Raw genomic sequence first — 21,509 nt, 5'->3', positions numbered from 1 at the left:
CCGGGGATTTTGCTTAGGCCTTACGAGATCCCCAAACCTGTCAAAGACGCTGACCATGCCACAGAAGCTCCCACCCCCACCCCCGTGATCGTGCTTTCTGGCGGCCCTGCAGCCCTGCGCTATAAGCAAGCCCAGGATCCTTGCAAGGCTGCAAAAGGTGACTGGATTTGCTTATAGTTCAGGGCAGTGGCAGGCTGCTCCAGATGGCCTGCCACTGCCCCCCCCCCCTGCCCCACACTTAGTTGCAGCTTACTTACCACCTCGGAGTCGGCAGGCAGCAATAGAGAGCCAAGCAGGAAAAAAGGTAGGTGGGTTTAGATAAAGTTCTTAGAGGCGGATAGGGCAATTGGTGAGCTAGCCAATTAGTGAGCGGTGGATGGGGCTAGGATAGTGCAGATGGGCAGGGAGAGTTAGCAATGGACCGGGCAGGGGCGAATGAGCAAGCGAATGACAGGTCTGGGGCAGGCGTTCCAAAACTTACTTCCAGGTCCGGTGACGAATCTGTTCACCAGAACCAGTGCGGACTGGCAGGAATCCAGCACTGATGCAGATGATACCCCCTCCAGTGGCAACACTCTGAATGACCATCCTCAGTTATTTCTGCACTTGTTTGGTGACATCATGATCTTTGGGAGATTCCATGATTTTAGTGTTGAGTCATCAATCTCTCAACACCCTTTCTGGACATGCCCCAAAAGGAATCACTTGATCCAGGAAAGAGGGAAGAAACCACATTGGTTCTCTTATCCAAAGAAATCACATGATCTGCTGGCGTCTAAATGGGAAGGTTTCAGAAGTCTTCTATGTGGATGGGAAAATAATCTATAATGGAAAATGGCAGGAGGTCATCTTTAAGGCTTTACTATCCAGACTTAGCTAGAGAGCGGCAGGGTGAGCCCACCTTCTCTGGAAGCTTCCCTACTTATTCTAGCTGAAATATAGATCTGATATATGAAATTAGGCAAGTGGAATGGGCAGTGATCACCCTCTGACTTAAGTCCCTACAGTGCTGCGTAGAATTATATCAGATAGGTGTCCAATTCATGGCTAAGTTCTGGCAGGAGTTTATAAAAGTGATTGGGTCTGGTTTTCATCTGAGCGTGAATGGGGCAGCGAAATGCATGAACACAATGACTGGCCAATATTTGAGATGTTATGTAAATTACCAGCAATCAAATTGGGCAGAGCTGTTACCATTCACTGATGTCACTTACAACAATGCAGTGCATAGTAGCACGAGACTAATTCTCCTTTTCAGATGAGCACTGACATGGAATGTATCCCTATGCTGGAGTATCCAAACAGAAACCCCCTCATCCATGTCAGTAAGTGAATGGATGAACTCATTAAAAAGTTCCTGGGAAAATGGTGCGCTTTAGCGGAAGCTGCAAAAATCAACAAAACTCAAGCTCCCAACAACCACAATTCAGACTGGGGGATAAAGTTTACTTTTCACCAAATTTTGGAAGCTTCAGTGACCTTAGGAAGTTAGGGCCTAAGTTCTTATGTTCTTTGAAATTACTAAAATAAGAAATCCATTCAGAGTGAAACTTAAACTCACTCATCTGCAAAGGAAAATAAATCCAGTTTTCCACAGAAGCTTGTTAAAACCAACTGTCAGTTCTTCCCTTAAGCCAGTAGATTGAACCCCACCAAAACTTGTACTGATTATGGGTTATGAGCACTATGAGGTTAAATTCCTACAAGCATAGGGGGCAATCACAGTATTTAATACACTGGAAAGGATAACCAATTTCAGATGCAACCTGGGTAAAAAGCTGGAAAGTGGAGGCAGATAGGTTGATTAAACATTTCCATGAGAAGAATCCCCATAAGCCAAAGGGGGTTCCTGGAGGTGGCAGGGGAGGTTAGAGTTTAATTAAACCTTTTTATATATATAAATTTTTATTTTTATTTTTGCTACATAGACAACATATACACACAACAATAGAAAAATAAAAGCAAAAAAGAAAAAAAGAAAAGAAAGAAAAAAGAACACACAAAAGAAAGTGAAAAAAAGTCCATCATCACATACAGTATGTCGTTTGGTTACAGGTGTTTTAACATTTATCATTCTTATACATTCATTGTTTCATTTAATAGATTATAATTTAGTATCGTTTCTTATTCCCCTGCCTGTGGCAATCCATCCCAACTACGTCCCCCCACACACACACACCGTATCTCTCTGTTATATATTTAATAGACACAACAATAAAATAAATTTTTTTAAAAACACACACACACACACACACAAAACACATCATCACATGCAGCATGTCCTTTGGTTACAAGTGTTTTAACATCCACATCCTCGAATAATATTTACCATCTCAAACTTTTCATCTAGTATAACTAAAAACCTCATTTTCATTCTACAATATATATTCAGTTAACATTAGTATTATTTTTTTCAGAAAATATACTTATGTTCATTATTGTCCTTGTATTTCATACCTTCAGAGATCTTATTCCTTCATTTTTCAACAAAACATCACTGCATATATATACCAGTTCAATTTAATAACAACGCCTCCCTTATATAATGTCTTCTAAAATAACCATGTGCTTTAGTTCCCTTATACCATAAGAAAGCATGCCATTCCAAGAATAAGTCATGAGCTTCTACATTCAATAGTCTAGAGTTTTTTAATGATATCCACTCCTTAATCCACATCAAGTTTGTTGCTTGATAGTATAGCTTACAATCAAGTAGGCCAAATCATCCTCTAGATCTAGCATCTTGTAGTAATTTAAGTTTTATTCTAGCTTTTTTCCCTTGCCAAATAAATTTCAAAACTATTTTATTTAAATCTTGAAAAAAATCCTTACCCAATCTGATTGGGATTGTCTGAAACAGGTATAGAATTCTGGTAAAATGTTCATTTTAATTGTAGAAATTATTCCCATCATTGATAAGTGCAGATTTTCCCATTTCTCCAAATCAATTGCTATTTGTTGTTTTAGTCTGGTATAGTTGTCCTCCTTAATAGTGCTACATCTAGGTAATAGGTATATCTCCAAATATTTAACCTTACTTGTAGTTTGAATCTGCAACGTTTCTGACAGCTCTTCCTTTTGTGTTGCTGGGATATTCTTTGTCATAATCTTTGTTTTATCTTTGTTTATTTTCAAACCTGCTACTTCTCCATATTCCTCTGTTCTTTCTAGCAATTTGGGTGCTGTTTCTAATGGATCTTCAAGAATAAAAACTAGGTCATCTGCAAACACTTGTAGCTTATACTCTTCTCTCTAAATTTTCATTCCTCTTATTTCTTCTTCTTCTCTGATCTTTCTGTTTAAGACCTCTAATGTTAAGACAAAGAGTAGTGGTGATAATGGGCAGCCTTGTCTCGTACCTCTCTTTATTTCAATCAGATCTGTTAATTCTCCATTTACCATTATCTTTGCTGCTTGTTTCTGATATATCATTAGTATAGTTTAAGTGAACTTCTTGCCAAAATTCATCTGCTCCAGTTGTAAAAACATAAATTGCCAATTCACATTGTCAAAAGCCTTCTGCGCATCGAGGAACATCAGTGCCATTTGTTTTTCAGGATGGGCCTCATAGTATTCCAAAGTATTCAAAATCATTCTCATATTATCTTTAATTTGTCTTTTAGGTAAGAAGCCATTTTGATCTGAGTGGGGGGTTTCTAGAGGTGGCAGGGGAGGTTAGAGTTTAATTAAACCTTTATGGTTGTCTCTTTGCAGGAAGTTCTTTTCACTTGAGGGGGGGGGGAAGCCTGTCGAGCCTGAAGATGGCATAAGTGTAGTCATATTTTATTGTATGCTTTGTATGTTTTTAAATTAGCTTTTAGATTTGTAAGTAAATGAATCTAATAATATGAATTTATTCATATTATGAGTTTAATAAGGCTAGCCACTTTCTAACTGTTGCAGAGATAAAGGGGGAATGTTATGTCTAGGTGGCATTCGTTTTCTGTGGGAGCAGAGAAGATGCCTGCAGCTAGACGAAGGAGGAGTTTGGAGTCACTGGACTGTTGGACTGAGGATTGATTGGAGATTGTGACTTGGAGGAAAGTTACATACTTTTGCTTTAATTGGGTGTAATTCCAGATCCTGTCCAGTGTCGGAATTACACCAAGCCCTTTCCAAATTAATGTGTGCCTAATAAATAGACTTTGAAAAGAAGGTAGATACCTTGGATTTTATTTTTTGGGATATGTTACTTAGAGGCTTGACATTCTGGCTATCTGCTGATATTTGTCCATCTTCCTCTTTGTTATACTTGTCCTTTTTGACCTTCATTTTATCAGAAAGATCTTTGCGCAGTCATGCTGGTTTCTTCTTGGATTTTTTGTTTTTCTTATTCAGTGGTATTGTGATGGATTGGGCTTTTATGATCATATTTTTCAGAGTTTCCCAAGCTCCTTGACTTGTTTTCCACTTTGGGATTTTCATCCACGGAATCTTTCTCAAGACATCTCTGAATTGGTTAAAATCAGCTCTTTTAAAATCTAAGACTCTGGTATCATTATGTTATATTACTTGTGTTTGTGTTATGTTGAATTCTAGTATGACATGGTCACTTTCACCCAAGTTTCCTGCAGTTTCAACTCCCTCTATCACATCTTCTGTGTTTCTAAGAATAATGTCCAGTATGTCTGTCCCTCTAGTTCCCTCCTGTACTTTTTGGGCCACAAAGATTTGCATCGAAGAAATTTTTCCCAAGTTCTTTCTGAGTGTGTTAAAAATCAGAAGAAGATGGCTCTTCCCAAACCAGCACTGCCTCTAGATATTGAGGAGAACTTCAAAAGGCTTATTTGGCTGATGTGAGGAATAAAAAGGTGTAATTGGACATCATCAACATGTAAAACAGTGTCACCAATCACCAGTCCATGAAGCTGGTTCAGATGGATAGTATGTTAGATCATGAGAGATCATTTAGCAAAAGGACGGAGGCACCACCTCTGCCCAAGCTGTGTCTTAGGTGACTGATAAGCACAACCAAGGATGTCACAGTACTCATTTCTACCTGAAATCTGACTGACATCAGGAAGACGAAGGTCAAAGCAACACTCAGGCCATTTACACACCCAGAAGAAAGGCCATGTGCTTCAAAATTAGTTTTTGGATGGTTATGGCAAGTAATCACGTTGTAACATCCACCACACTGTGGGCATCACCACCATTTCAGCTGCGGACCACACAGTCCGTGGTTTACTACAAAACTAAGAAACTTCAAAATATAAAAAGATCTTAGTGCTTTATGTGAATATGGAAAGGCAATAGAGCGAGTGTAAAAAGACATAACTTCTCTCCTCTCTTTCCCACTATTTGTCTACTTTCCCACTATTTATTTCATTATTTATCCACTTTCCCACTATTTAGCTAATGGTAAAGACTGGCTGTCTTTTTCCTGTCTCTTAGTCAGCTCTCATCTCAAAACTGATATTCCTAGAATCAACAGAAAATAAAATTTCACTTCAGTCATAAAGCTATCAGCTCCCATTTAGGATTACTATATGGACACACAATATTTTAAAAAATCCACAAAAGTCCCCTATTGATACTTTTAGGCAGGGAACTGATTGAATCCTTATGGTTAGAAGACAGGCACTGCTAGAGTTAAGTGTCACTAACCTAGAGTGGCACCAAACTGCATAGCTCTGAATGACTTTCCCCAGCAGTCTCTGGGGACAAGACACCACATTGAAAAACAGCAGAAGACAATTTCCTGAGTGTTGAACTTTCTTCTTCCACTTTCCACTTTCTGGACATGTCCTGACAAGAAGCACCACAATGACTACAGAACATTGGCCCCAGGGGAGTCTCTGTGATTTTTAACTAACATGCTTTTTTCTAGCTACCTATCTCCACATGGAGCCTTGGGAAAATTTCAGAGTCCCCAGAGCAGTCGCTGCTTTTCCCTATAATTATCCCCAGCCCAGCCATTGAGACTTCTTCAATGAGTGCCTTTGATGTACATATCAGACTGAAGCAACATAGAAGAGATCTTGCACCAGAAAAAGACAAATGTCTCATGCTCTGTGTTGCAGAAAATTTGTGATAGGCAGGGCCTCTGCTCTTGAACGTACTTTTCTCTTCTTTCCATGTAGAGCTTGGTTGACCTCTGTCTGAATCAGGAAAACCACTGGCATTTCTATCCTGTGAGAGTGCTTTTCTTGTTCTTGTTCCTGTTCTTGTTGATAAATGGAAGGAGGATTGATGCAACTCCATGAATTATGGCACTCCTGATTCTGCTTCTGGTGCTGCTGTTATCCCACCCAGTCTCTGGGAAACTTAGAATGAAGTGCCCACGGAGTTTTGAGCACCACAACGAAAATAAACCAGGGAGCTATTATAGGCCAGGAGATCATGTCGTTAGTATAATCATCAGTTCAACATCATTATCAGAAGTAATGTTGTCTTTCAACATGACTCCTTCAAATCAGTTTCATGTGTAAGTCATTTAGCATGACACAGTTGCATTCTCTCCTTTTGCAGTTTTAACAATTGCCTTCTTTCCTTTTATGTTACTTACTCCTACATTACAAAACCTGTCTAATATTTTAAATGTTTTGATTATATGTTTATGACCATTGAACCCAGCCCATCTTCTTAGCATTGACAAAAGTAAATGGTAATTGGTGAATATGGACTTGCTTCTGTTTTGAATGAATATTGTCATTAAAGTATAATGGGGTAGGGTAAAAAAAGAGAATTTTTTTTTAAAAAAATGTTGCTGTTGATGGTAATGATGATAATGTCAGGTGCAAGAAACAAAGAACATCCATTGAGCTTAAAGCGCAGAAGAGATAATTGTTGCTACATCTACAAGAATCTAGTTAATTAATGGTCAGTTCTAAATTGGAACTAGATAAGGGTCAATGGGATTCATGGGGGGAGGGTGGACATGGATCTTTTGAAATAATACTTCTAGCTCTGGCTTGCCATTCTCATACAGATAATTTAAATAGCTTTTTCAATGCTAGGTTTTCATATGATTACCAAAGACTTCTAAGATTTGTTTTTGCTATTGAAGTGATGAACAAGAACTCTCCACTGCTGCAAAATCTCACACTTGGCTACAACATCCGTGACAACTATTTGAGCGCCATTGGCACTTCAGATGCCTTGATGGACATGCTCTCTACTGGAGAAGCCAATGTTCCCAACTACAGCTGTGGAAGGAAGGATAAACTTTTGGCTGTCCTTGATGGATCTGACAGTGACTTCTCCATCCAGATGTCAGCATTAGTAGGTCCCTACAAAGTCCCACAGGTTTGTGTGTTGTGTGTGTGTGTGTGTGTGTGTGTGTTTGTTTGTTTGTTACCTAGCTGATAGAGGGTTTGTAGCAGTGGTGGGTTCCAGATCTCGTTGCACCTGGTACGGTTACAACGGGGCCCAGCATCCTCCATATGAATGTGCGTGGCTTGAGTGCACACGGACGCAGCACACGCATGTGTCTTACCATCCAGCAACCCTTCCGCGAACCTCCGTGATGCTGCAGTGCTCAGCGGAGTGTCACCCACGCACTGTACATGCCATGTGCATGCACAGAACTGCCGAAGAGTTTAAAGACAGGTAAGGAGTACGGGCGGGCGAGTGGCCCCTTCAGAGCACTATACCAGAATGGTATCCGGTGCTCCGGGCAGGCTCCAGCACACCCATACCTGGGCATACCACCTGCAACCCACTTCTGGTTTGTAGTGGTGATGAGTGAGCAATTGAACCATTCATAGCTTCTGTATGGAATTCAAGTGTGGCTTTTCACCATGACCATTGTAAGACTCATTGTTTGGCCTTGGGATACTTAGTGAGGAGGGGGCCAAATTCAGAGCAGTCCCTTCCTCTTATGAGACCATCCTCATTACTTTCCTGTAATTGGCAGCACAGCTTTGAAGTTTAAGAGTTCCTCTGTGTTCTATCAAAGGGCTTTCTGTTAAAAGGACTGTGCAGCAGTGATGGGAAGCTTGCATTTTATCCATGCCTTTTTCAGAATAAGATTTTCAATGGTGAGCAAATACCAGGTTTGTGAAGATAATGCCAGTGGATTACCTTAACTATATTTGACAAACAACTTGAATAGACATAGTATCACTAGCATTAATTAACCATTTTATTAAATAAAATTACAAGCATATTAGCCAACATATATTTTACCCTAATCTGTCCATCATACAATTTATCATAAAGTCTTGGTGAGCAATAGAGCCCCCGGAGATGATTTTACACCTGAACTATTCAATCAATATCCCAAATATTCACTGGTTCATTACAAATATAAATCATAGCTGCCATATTCCAGTTGGGTGGAAGATGGTAATGGTAGTTTCAATGCATAAAAATGAAATAAAGAGGAACCTGTTAATGAAAACCCATTAGTCTAACAGATAGTATGGCTAAATTAAATGCATGTTTCTTATTGAGTAGGGTTAACAGTGGGTAGATGAAAAGTGCATCCTTGAAGAAGTACAAGTCAATCCACTATTGACAAATATTTTGTCCTCAACCATCAATACCAAAAAATATATCAGTCTGGGGAAACAATGGTTTGCTGCCTTTATAGATCTCAGTTCAGGATCTAACACAGTGAACAAAAATATTATGGAGGAAATTGATTTCCCTTAAATTGGAACCTGGACTTTTGGCCCAGATCAAAACCCTTTTGGCAAGCATTTGTCTGAGAGTGAGATTTGGGCTCAGTGGAGCCATGACAAATAGGATCAATATTTGATATGTCAAATTTCAAATTGTCAATCATTAAAGTCTATAAGCCAAGCTTGAAACAGAATTGAAACATTTCAGTTCAGATCTGCATACCTGAGTCTGATTGCAGTAAATTGTAGGGGTGACAACACAAATATGACTTATGTACTTTGTTTTTAATCTTTATTGCTTTATATGTTTCTTTAATTCAATTATATTCACTCTTGTCAATATTCTGCATTTTGAATTATTTAGCTTGATATGGCCTAATGCTTAATAACAAACTATTTTAATATGTTCACAAGAATGAAGATAGGTTTATTAAAGGGTAATATTGTGGATTTGATCTGACCCCAAATATGACACATCAAACTTCATTACTTTTTCAGATCAGTTCTGTATTTGTTCCAAAAGCTCTGAGTGATAAAAATCAGTTCCCCTTTTTCCACCCAATGCTCCCCAGAGAAGGGATCGAGTATCCAGCAATTGTCCAAGTGCTTCTCCATTTCAGATGGACCTTGATTGGTGTCTTTGCTGTAGACTCAGAAAATGGAGAAAATTTCATGAGGACTTTTATTCCTATGCTTGTCAGGAATGGAATTTGTGTTGTCATAGCACCAAAGTTCTCAGAAACTGCAATTATATCAGAACTCAGGAATGGCCTCACTAAGTGGAGACAAGTCAATGTCTTTGTTAACTTCATGGAACACCAATCCCAACTGAACCAAATTATCCCTTTCTATTTAGCAGTTGAAGGCATTCCAGGACCCATTGAAGGGAAAGTCTGGGTCACTGCAGTCGTGGTCGGAATGATAGTGACAAGGCATAAGGTTTACAAACACAACCATAGTATTTGGTTCTTCGGCCTTCAGCAGAAAAAAAAACCAAAAGATATTGCCTATGAACCCATTATCTTTCTAGAGCACCAATTTCCAAATGGGTATTTTCACTGTTCCTTTTCAAAAAATGTCTTTTCTGTCAAAGAGCGGAGAAGATGCACCCAGAAAGTGCCAGTGGGGATCCAAGGAGAAAGGAGCAAGACACAAATCCCAAATGATGGGCTTTTATACACTCTCATTCAGACTCTGGCTCATATCTTGAATGCTGCCTATTCCTCCAAATATAGAAAGAGAAGCAAGGAGGGTAAAGAGATATTTTTTGCTCCAAAACTGCAGCCGTGGCAGGTATGAGCTCCCAACAAAGATTCCCTGAGAAGGAATCCAAAGCAGAAGGAGGGGGGAACCTTCTCAACCTCTTTGAGCTACAAAATGCCAATAGGATTGGTCAATCTAATCACTCAAGAGATAATGTTTCAAACAATGGGCATATTTGATAGATATGTTCTGACATGAAAAAAATCCTACTAAATATAAAGGGCATGTGTGCATCTTTAAATAAAGTCATGTACAGTATGTATTGATTTGAGATTAATAGAATAGAATTTGAAATTCATACATCCCTGAGAACATTTATCCTGACTCTTCTTAGGGGACTGGAGACTAAAACCTATGAAAAATGGTTGCAGGAACTAGGTATGTCTAGTTAAAGAGAAAGAAGGACTAGAGGAGACATGATAGCAGTGTTCCAATATCTCAGGGGTTGCCACAAAGAAGAGGTACTCAAGAGGAACAGTCCACTACTCAAAGTTTGCTAGCAGTTTTAAAATACTCAGATCAGATCAGCCAAGTATCTAACAAACAGAAAGCTAAAAGTCATTCTGGCTCCGTCTTATGGCCGAAAGAGGAAACAGCAACCAATCACATTTTACAGTATGATTTAAAGAAACAGGTACAGCATTGCTATATGATTTATATATTGCCAACCCACCCGTTAGATTATATTCCTAACAAGTTGCATAATGGTAAAAAAAAAACATGAGAAAGGACCCCCCTGTAATTTTTCAGGCTCTTAAAAGAGATGGTGGGAGATTTGTACTTTCAGACTTGGAATTTTTTTTGTTAATATAACCTTTCAATAAAATAGACCAAAAGAAGATTCTGTTAATGTAGCCTTAAAATAAAGTAAATAACTTTATCTCATTGTCTTTCCCACCTGGGAAAATATTAGCCTGGAAATCCCAAAGATGCTTTTTCAAGAGGCAATTGGACTTTCTCGTTGTTCTTTGAAAAATTTTCACTTCTCATCCAAGAAGCTGCTTCAGCTTTTTGGATGAGAAGTGAAATGTCTTCAAAGAAAAAACAGAAAATCCAGTTAACTCTTGAAAAAAGCACCTTTGAGACAGCCATGACCAGGATGGCTAAGAATCTCCATAGACGTTAGCCTGGAAAATCACTTCTTTAGAGATTTATGCTTTCCGCAAATCACTGTTGTCTTGAAGGACTGAATAATTTTCTGTTGGTTATTGCTTTTTCAAGTTATAGTATAGTATAGCCTTTATTGTCATTGTACAAAATAAACAAAACAAAATTAGTTATCTGTTGCTGGAGAACATTTTCTATAGTTAACATGTTTGTTAATTATTTATTTGATCAACATATATTTGAGAAATTTTGCAAAAACTCTTTTAAAGATTGTAGTAAGATATGGTGTCCTTCTTCAGCATATTTGAAAGTTAAAAAACTGTAGCAGAAACATTCATGTGCAAAAACAGCTTGTGGGGTAAGGAACCAAGATTTGTACTTTTAGAATTCTGAGATGCTTCCATTTCAGTTCCATCCCTTTCTGAAGAAGAATGAGTATTTCAATCTTTCTCGAAAGAAACTATACTTGGACCAAAATGGAGACATAGTATCAGATCTGGACATCTTAAGCTGGATAATTCTCCCCAAGGAGGATCCCATCCTAGCACATCTGGGGAGTTTTGAAAGACAGAGATTGAATATCAATAAAGATGCTCTTTTACTGTTAAAGTTGCTTAACAAGGTTGGTGAAATGCTGGTGTCTTTTCTCTATTTTCCAAATCCTTAGGACCCATGGTATGTTGACTAGGCCTAGTTAGTAATGTGGATGACTTTCACTGAGAATTCAGTGTGAAGTGCAGAACCCTCATAGCAGGAGTATCAAACTTGATTTCATTGAGGGCCACATCAGGGTGGTGTTTGACCTCAAGGGGCCAGGGTGGGCATGATCAGCTTGACATCACTTGTGTCAGGGGCGCCTGTAGTGGCTTGAACACTCTGCCAGTGAAAAAGGCCTCCTGATCTCCATTTTCAGCTGCAATGGCCTCCTGCAACCCTCTACAAGCAAAAACAGAGCTCAAGAGGGTCATACACGGCTCTCATGAGCTCCATTTTCTCTGGCACAGGCTCCATGGGCCGTTCCTTCACTGTTTCTAGAGCGGCCCTGCAGGCCAGATCTAAGCACCCCGTAGGCCGCATTAACCGTCACTCGCTTTAATCTTTTCTCAATTCCATTCCTTTAGATTTGATTAAGCAGAATGGTACTTTCTTACAATCTGATATGTCAGAAGCAAAAGGGAAGAACTAAATGTAGAGTCTGTCAGTATTTGGAACTTATTTGAGATTTCATATTTACGTAACTGAAGCTCAGAGACAACTTGGCTAATACTCAGGTTGACCAAATTTGTCATTGGATGATGAGTCCTAACACATTTTTGTGTGCCTTGTTTTCCTTCTTAGTCTCTGCCTCAATCCAAATGTGTGGAAAATTGTCATCCTGGATTTGTCAAGAGGGCTCGAGAAAGAGAGCCAGTTTGCTGCTATGACTGCGTACCTTGTCCTGTGGGGACCATCTCTACTCAGGAAGGTGGGTAACCCTGGAGGACAAGATATTGGATTCATCCAGAGCACTGTGACCTTGTCTTGGATTTGGGGATTGGGAGTGGGAGACATTGATTTGCAGTGGGTTTCCTTACTTATTCTCACACTTTACCACTGTCACATTTATATATGTGTTCATTTCTCTATTTTTATTATTGTAAGTTGCCTACAGTACACCCACAGCAAAATATGTGGCAAATAAACTTAACAAACAAATAAATAAATCTGTATGCCATTTGTGGCCAGGCAGGTGGTGCTGTTGTTATGGTGGATGAGCACCTGGAAGTTGTATTTATCTGGATGGGAAGGATCCGACTTCAACTCAACCCGGGCAAGTTAGAGTGACATTCATAGAGATTCTTCTTATGCCCTTACCTGACGTGCATTATTCATTTCCTGTTTGAATTATTGCAGTTGCTATACATGGGTCTGCTCCTGAAGACCACTTAAAACAGTGATGACTCGCATGCCAAAAGCGGGGAGAGCACAGGGGGTCATGCGCAAGCGTGCCACATACTTATAATGCTATGTGCATGACCCCAGCACATATGGGTGCACAATCAGTGCTTCTCCCCATTTTTGATGTTCTTATTTCGCCTTCCCCAGGCTCCAAAGGATTTATAAGAGCCTGGGGAGAGTGAAAACAGCTCCCCCGGAGCTTTCCTTAAGCCTTTGCAGTATGAAAAACCCATCCTACTGGCAAACCAGAAGTTCAGGAACATACTTCTGGATTGTTCGTTAGGGCCGGTTTTAGCCCTCTGGATCATTCAGGGTAGATTCCTGGAGGTTCCTGAATGTTCGGAGGGGGGGGGGGGGCTAAAACTGGCCCTACAAGCAAACCGGAAGTCTGTTCCCGAACTTCCAGTTTGCCCATAGGACTGGTTTTTCGATCTCTGGAGGCTTCAAGGAAGCCTCCTGAGAGTGAAAAATTGCCTCAAAAGAAGGCTGAAGTGAGCTGTGTAGTGCACACATGTGTGCTGGACAGTTGACAGGGCAACACCTCGCGTGACCTGACAAATGGTTCCGTGTGCCATCTGTGGTACACGTGCCATAGGTTCGCCATTATGGACTTAGAACATACAAATGATCCAGACTGCCACGGCAGGGATGTTATTGGTTTTCCCTATATTCAACCCTATAATCTGAGCTGCACAGGCTCATAGTGTTTTTCCAAGTACAATTCAAATCACTTTAAAGCTGCATTTTGCACAGAATCAAGATCTCAGTCAGAATTCCTGTCCCTGAGGTTATCTGCTTGTCCCACTAGAGCAAGTATAGGAGGCATGTTCCAAATCCTTTCATAAATCAAGGCTACCTTGTTTTTTGAAGACATGTTCTTGGAAGCCTAACTTTTCTGTTGCATTTCCTGCAGTATTAATCAAGTACCTCCTTGAATTCCAAACGGCCCAGACTCCTCTAAAATTCAGGAGACCTGGTTCTTCTCTTCACCACTCGGATAAGGGGAAGTTAGTGTATGAGAAGAATATGCTGGATTGCATTAGTGAAGGGTTGCTGTGCATCAACAAATTGTATTTTGGGTTTATTTTTTTTCTGCTTGTTGTTGGTACACTTGTATATATTGGGTAAAGTTTTTGCTGGACTTTTAGCTGCCCTAAGAGAGATATAAGACAATCAGTCAGACAAATGTTTTATATATGTATGCAGGCTCCTATTGACCATTTAGTATGGCATGTTCTTGTCTCTCCTGTCATCCAAAGAAAGTATTTATTGAAATGCAGAGGGAGACAATATAAAAGAAATATTACTTTCTGTTTTCTCAGATACTGAAAAGTGCATCAAATGCCCAGATGATCAATATCCAACTGAGAACAGGGTCCAATGTATCCCGAAAAGGATAACCTTCCTGTCCTATGAAGAACATCTGGGTATCATCCTGGTCTCTTTTGCCCTACTCTTGTTCTTAACTACAGGATTCATTTTAATCATATTCATTGAATACCTAAAAACTCCCATTGTCAAAGCCAACAACCGGGACCTCTCCTTCATCATCCTGGTCTCCCTTCTGCTTTGCTTCTTGTCCTCCTTTTTCTTCATTGGACAGCCAAGGAAAGCCACCTGTCTTCTCCGACAAACGGTGTTCAGCATTGTCTTCTCAGTAGCTGTATCTTCTGTGTTGTCCAAAACAATCACAGTGGTGTTGGCTTTCCTGGCCACAAAACCAGGGAACAAAGTGAGAAGATGGTTGGGGAAGAGCTTGGCCAACTCCATCATCCTTTCTTGTTCTGCTATCCAAATTATCATCTGCTGCATTTGGCTAGCAGTTTCACCACCATTCCCTGACTCTGACCTCCACTCGCAGCCCGGAGAGATCATCCTTCAATGCAATGAAGGTTCTGTCATCATGTTTTACGTTGTCCTTGGCTATATGTGTTTCCTAGCTGCCACTTGCTTTATTGTAGCTTTCCTGGCCAGGAACCTCCCTGGGGCCTTCAATGAAGCCAAGCTGATCACCTTCAGCATGCTGGTCTTCTGCAGTGTCTGGGTCTCCTTCCTGCCCACCTACCTGAGCACCAAAGGGAAATACATGGTAGCTGTTCAGATCTTCTCCATCTTGGCCTCCAGTGCTGGACTGCTGGGCTGCATCTTCATCCCCAAGTGCTACATTATCATCCTGAGGCCAGACCTGAACACTAAGGAACATCTGACGATAAAAGTTGGGAAATAACATTAACATTGTTTCTTAGATTCATGATATTTATTTTTTCATTGCAGTTATTATTTGCTTATACACTTCCTTTGCATCAATTTGAGAAATACAATGATTTAAAAACAAGAAAAAAAACTTACAAAGAATGCAAAACTAATGAAATTAAATTCCAACATGATAATCAATCAGTAAAATAAACAAATTAATAATAATAATGGGTGGGATGAATATGGAATTTTTAGTCTGTGTGAAAGTGATCTGTGTCTATGAAATAAAAAATAATAATATTGTAAGACTACTGAAATTATATTCCAAATGGTAAAATAAATGAATGAATAATTAAACTTGTTTTCAGCCAGGGAAAACAGGATTCCCCAAACAGTGGGGGAAGGAATCCATTGTTGAACACAGGGGTGTCAAACTGGGAGCCTACAGGCCAGATGCATCACACACAGACCACGCCCACCTCAGCTCCACAAATGGTAAAAATGTTGTGAAACATTACGTGATGGCAGTGCGACAGGGTGACTTTGATATCCATGGTCTAAACTGAGATAAATATTGAGACCTAAATTTCTTTCAACACTGCTCTCTCTTCTCTATGACTAATTCTTGAAAGTTGATGAGAGTAATAGAGTTGATTGTTAAGAACATGCAAATGATAACCCCCCTCCAGTGGCAACATTCTGGATGACCTTCCCCAGTTATTTCTGCACTTGTTTGGTGGCATTATGATCTTTGGAAGACTTCTGGATTCCATGATTTTAGTGTTGAGTCATAAATCTCTTCCCACCCTCCCTTCAATAAATAACTCTAAGTGAAAGGTAGAAAAGAAAGATAAAATGTAGAATATAGAATAATAGGGCTGGAAGCAGTGGTGAAATTCATTTTTTTTACTATTGGCTACTATTACTATTGGCTTGGTGGGTGTGGCAGGGGAAAGATACTGCAAAATCTCCATTCTCTCCCCACTTTTGGGGGAAGGATATTGAAAAATCTCTATTCGCACCTCACTCTGGGGCCAGCCAGAGGTGGTGTTTGCTGGTTCTCCAACATACTCAAAATTTCTACTATTGGTTCTCCAGAACCTGTGAGAACCTGCTGAATTTCACCCCTGGTTGGAAGGGATATTGAAGGTCTTCTAGTCCAAAACCCTGTTCCAGTAGGAGACCCTACTGCATTTCAAATAAATGGTTGTCCAGTCTTTTTTTGAAAGCCTCCAGTGATGGAGCACCACAACTTCTAAGGACAAGCTGTTCAATTGGTGGATTGCTTCATCTGCCACTTTACTCATAGCTGGATCTCTATTTGGAATAAAGCTTGTCTGAGTACTGAGGTGATTTATCCAAGACTTCTCTCTGTGTTGGTTTTGTCTCAAGGCTTCCCCTCAGTGCCAAGATCTATTCAGAATCTTTGAGATTTGGCAAAAGGTGACTAAGTAAACCAGATAGGTTTCACTAGTTACAAGGCTAAGAATTTAACTGAAAAGAATCTGAAATATCCATTTTTAAAATACTCTGGGCCAGTATTTGTGCTTCACTCAGTTCACTCTCTGTATTCACCTTCCTCAGTGAGAGAAACCTTCTTCTGTTTTTTTTTCTACTGAGACAAGTTACTTCAATGTGGAGCATAGAATCATAGGAAAAATAAATAAAATTCCATCTCTGTGAAGGTGGGTAGCCCATCCATTGAGGTTTCAGCTAAACCTGACACAGAAATCTATTTGCTGGCACCCATGCCCTCCAAAATCAATGATTCAGGAAGGGAAATTTATCAAATACAGGTCTGACCACAGAAGACATGGCTGAATTATGGCAAGAAGAACCTGAGTTAAATCTATGTAATAATAAAAAAGAAAATGAGTGAAGATTTAATGTCCAAGGAACATAAACATCATTTTGATTCTCTGAAAAAGAAGGGGAAAGGATGGGGTTTCAAGGTAAGTTTCTCAATGTTGTCAACCATAACAATCATCTGCCTTATTTCCCCTCTCCAATACACATATAAACATATATATTTTTTAATTCCTCTTCATCAGATGAGTCTCTAGGTGTGTCAGGAATCTTGGATGATGTGTATGCAAGGAAAGATTGCCTGGGCTGCTCCTAGTTTTGGCTTTCACATCAACTCAATTAAAACAGAGACCATATCCTGAGCTTTTATAGGAAAGGTTTCTAGAGTTGGAAAGATGAACAACATGAAGATACTGTCAGCCTCCGCTTTGCTGCTGCTTCGGCTGCCATTGAAACGGGGAGGGGGGGCATGGTATTTGGGAGGGGACTCATTGTTGTGCTGGAGGAAGATTCTAGATTTTGAACTGACCACCTTACTGCGCATGTGGAGGAGGAGTGTTTCCCGCCAAGGCCAACGGACCAGCATTCCATCCTGGTGATGCATTTCGAAGTTATCTCACACCTGACATTTGGGAGAATTATGATTGGACTGTGCACGGGATGCCAAGGGGAGGGGGATGAATTATACAATATATTATTCGCTTTCGTGCCTAAATAACCAGACTTAGCTTAGCTTCGCTTCTATTCATTTATAATTAGTAAAAGTACACTTGATTTCAACAAATGGAGTCTGGTGGTTTTCTTTCCTGATTTGTGAATGAAGAAGGGCTGACAGATACATAATATCATCCTTTGGGGCCATGTTAAATGGTTTCATGTTCAAACATTGATACAGAGAATTTTAAAGATAAACATTCAATTGCACCCAGAACATTTCCTTTGAAGTTTGAAGAATGATCTGTTATAAAAATGTCATGGAACATGATTTCAATATATGATTACTATAGTGAGATTACTATATGCACAAAGTTGGAAAGATTCAGCACTGCCCATCTTGAAGAAAGGGCTGATGAAATTAACAAACCTGCCAATATCGACAAACTGACCTCCTTTATTAAAGAAAGGGCAATATACAGTTTTATTTGTGATTAAAACACACAAAGCAAGATACTATTGTTTGACTGCCCTTTAATTTTCCCAAGCAAAATCATTGGCCCACTCACGTATGAAGAACATCTTGCACATATTCAAGATTTGGACTCTTGGAAAATTTTAAGAATCAAAATTCTTCTGTTTCACATTTCTACATTTCTTCTTCTTCTAAGGTGCTCCTTTGTATTCAGGTCTGGCCTCAGAATGATAATGTAGCACTTGGGGATGAAGATGCAGCCCAGCAGATCAGCACTGGAGGACAAGATTGAGAATACCTGAACAGCCACCATGTATTTTCCTTTGGTGCTGAGGTAGGTGGGCACAAAAGTCAGCCAGATGCTGCAGAAGACCAGCATGCTGAAGGTGATCAGCTTGGCTTCATTGAAGGCACCAGGCAGATTCTGGGCCAAGAAAGCCACTGTGAAGCAGAAGGCAGCAAGAAAGCCCAGATAACTGACGGTGATGTAGAACATGAGAGCAGAGCCTTTGTTGCATTGCAGGATGATCACTCCAGGCTGGGAATGGAGGTCAGAGTCATGGAATGATTGAGCAATTCCAAACCAGATGGAGCAGATGATAATTTGGGTAGCAGCAGAAGAATGATGATGGAGTTGGCCCAGGTCTTTTTCAACCACCTTTTCAGTTGATTTCCTGGTATTGTGCCCAGGAAAGCAAGCACAACCGTGATTGTTTTGGCCAAGAGAGAAGAAATAGCAACTGAGAAGATGATGCTGAAAACCATTTGTCGGAGAAGGCAGGTAGCTTTTCTTGGTTGACCAATGAAGAAAAGAGGAGTCAAGAAGCAAAGCAGAAGGGAGACCAAAAGTATGTAAGAAAGGTCCCAGTTGTTTGTTTGTTTTTTTGTTTGTTTGTTTATTTAATTTATTTGTATGCCGCCCAGTCTCAATGAGACTCAGGGCAGCTTACAGGTAAAAAAAGAGAGGGGGGACATACAAAAAATAAAAAAACAACATTAAAGATTCAACAACATTCATAACTTAGGATGGGGCTGGATATATCAACAGCCCCAGGCCTGCCGGAACAGTCAGGCCTTAGTCGCTTTGCGGAAGGCCGGAAGGGTAGTAAGGGTCCGGATCTCAACGGGAAGATCGTTCCATAGGGCTGGAGCAGCTACAGAGAAGGCCCTCCCTCGGGGAGTCACCAGCCAACTTTGACTGGCAGATGGAATTGGCTTTGACAATGAGAGTTTCTCTGTATTTAGTGAATATGATTAAAACAAGGTCTGTGGTTAGGAACAAGAATAGGGTAAAAGAGATGAGGATGAAGCCCAAATATTCTTTATAAGACAAGAAGGTTATTACTTTGAGGATACATTGAACTTGATTTTCATTTGGATATTGATCATCTGAACACTTGGTGCATTTTTCTTTATCTGAGAAAATAAAAATGCAATACTTCCTTAAAATTCTGTCCTTTACATTTCAAGGAATAACTTCTAGGGACATCAGATGATATCAGCAGCATTTTCCTAGATGTTTCTTAATATCTCCTGAGAAAGAAGATAGGAAGAACATCATTTTCTAAACCATATAGAGCTACGGTCTATGAAATTGGGGAAAATCTTATATATATATTCATGTATAATTTGCTTCATGTTTCATGTCCAGACTAATCTCCTTCCATGTAGACCAGATTGGAAACACATCCAGTTGAGTTAATTCTACTTTAATTTTAGGCAACATGAAGATAATATCTGCCTGCCTGCCTGCCTGCCCTCCCCCCCGCCCAATCTCATAAATTTAATGATAGATAAATAAATGATATGTTGCTCATTTCACGATGCAAGGCAATTTTGCATGTCTGAAAATACAAATGTCCAATCAACTCTTTTCAACTTGAGAAGTTGGGAAGGATCCTATCTGAATTTCTCTCTTAATGACGCACAGGGGTCCAAAGTCCTCTTTTCTGATGAGAGCAACTTTTGCCAAAAGCACTAAAACCTGGTACAATGACCATGTTTAATGTGCTTGATTGGCCTCTCCATTCTTCCTCCGTACTCTGGGTCCTTGGTTTCCAAATGAGATGTAAAAGTTGCTCTCATCAGAAAAGAGGACTTTGGACCATTGAGCAACAGGACTTTGGACCACTGTGCTTCATTAAGACCAGGGTCAACGCATCCATCTACCAGGAGATTTTGGAGCACTTCATGCTTCCTTCTGCAGATGAACTTTATGGGGATGGTGACTTCATTTTCCAGCTGCCCACACTGCCAAAAGCACCAAAACCTGGTTGAATGACTGTGGGATTACTGTGCTTGATTGGCCAGCAAACTCACCTGAATCTATGGGCATTGCCAAGAGAAAGATGAGAGTCATGAGACCGAACAATGCAGAAGAGCTGAAGGCCGCTATTGAAGCATCCTGGTCTTCCATAACACCTCAGGAGTGCCACAGGCCGATAGCTTCCATGCCACGCCACGTTGAGGCAGTAATTGCTGCAAAAGGGGCCCAAACCAAGTATTGAGTACATATGCATGCTTAGACTTTTCAGAGGTCCAATATTGTTCTATGTACAATCCTTGTTTTATTGATTGCATGTAATATTCTAATTTTCTGAGATGGTGGATTTGGGGTTTTCATGAGCTGTAAGCTATAATCACAATTATGACAAATCACGGCTTGAACTATCTTGCTTTGCATGTAATGAGTCTATCTCATATATTAGTTTCACCTTTTAAGTTGCATTACTGAAAAAAAAACGAACTTTTGCATGATATTCTAATTTTTTGAGTTTCACCTGTATTTGGCAATCTGAGGAAGATGGATGGTTAGAAAATTTGAAAAATGAATAAATAAATTTGAATTTAAAGTCCTAAAAGATATTGACTTTAGCAAAAAAAAATCATTAAGAAATTAAGAGGATATATACATTTCAGAAGATTAATTATGGTTAATGGTGATGTAACCAAATCATGTGATATCTACAGGGGGATAAGACAAGATTGTCCACTGCACTCATTGTAGTTATTTTGAGGTGTTGACTTGTCAAGGCCCAGGAAAAAGGCGAGCAGAAGAGAGGTTCCATTAGGTTAGTTGCCTAGCAACAGCCAAGATTCTGAGCAGTGACAGTTGGCTGAAGCAACATTCCAAGGAGTGACAGTTGATAGAAGAGACTGGGTTCCCTCTGTTCTCATTGCTGGAAATGACATTTAATGCTCAAAAGTGATCCCTGTGTATGAATTTCACTCTTCAACCTTAGATGCTTGAACTGGCTGACACTTCGATCTTGGACCAACTTTGAATTTGGACCATCTTAAATGACTCTTTTGTTAGCTCTTTTGCTTTTCTTTGAAAAGAGACTTGGCAGGTAAACCCTGGTTTTGTGTGACTTTTTTTGTATATATCATTAGAAGAAAATTCTCATTCAAATCCAGGCTGGGTCTTCCAAAAAGCACCCAGGGCAAATTGCTTGAGGCAGAGTTCATTTGACATGGTAACTTTTTTATAGAGCACTGGAAGC

Source organism: Thamnophis sirtalis, unplaced genomic scaffold (genome assembly GCF_051295495.1).
Source record: "Thamnophis sirtalis isolate CommonGarterSnake01/CBP01778 unplaced genomic scaffold, rThaSir2_p1.2 scaffold_3, whole genome shotgun sequence".
NCBI classification, from domain to species: Eukaryota; Metazoa; Chordata; class Lepidosauria; order Squamata; family Natricidae; genus Thamnophis; species Thamnophis sirtalis.
The sequence above is the reverse complement of the archived record's forward strand: the minus strand, read 5'-3'. Positions refer to the sequence as shown.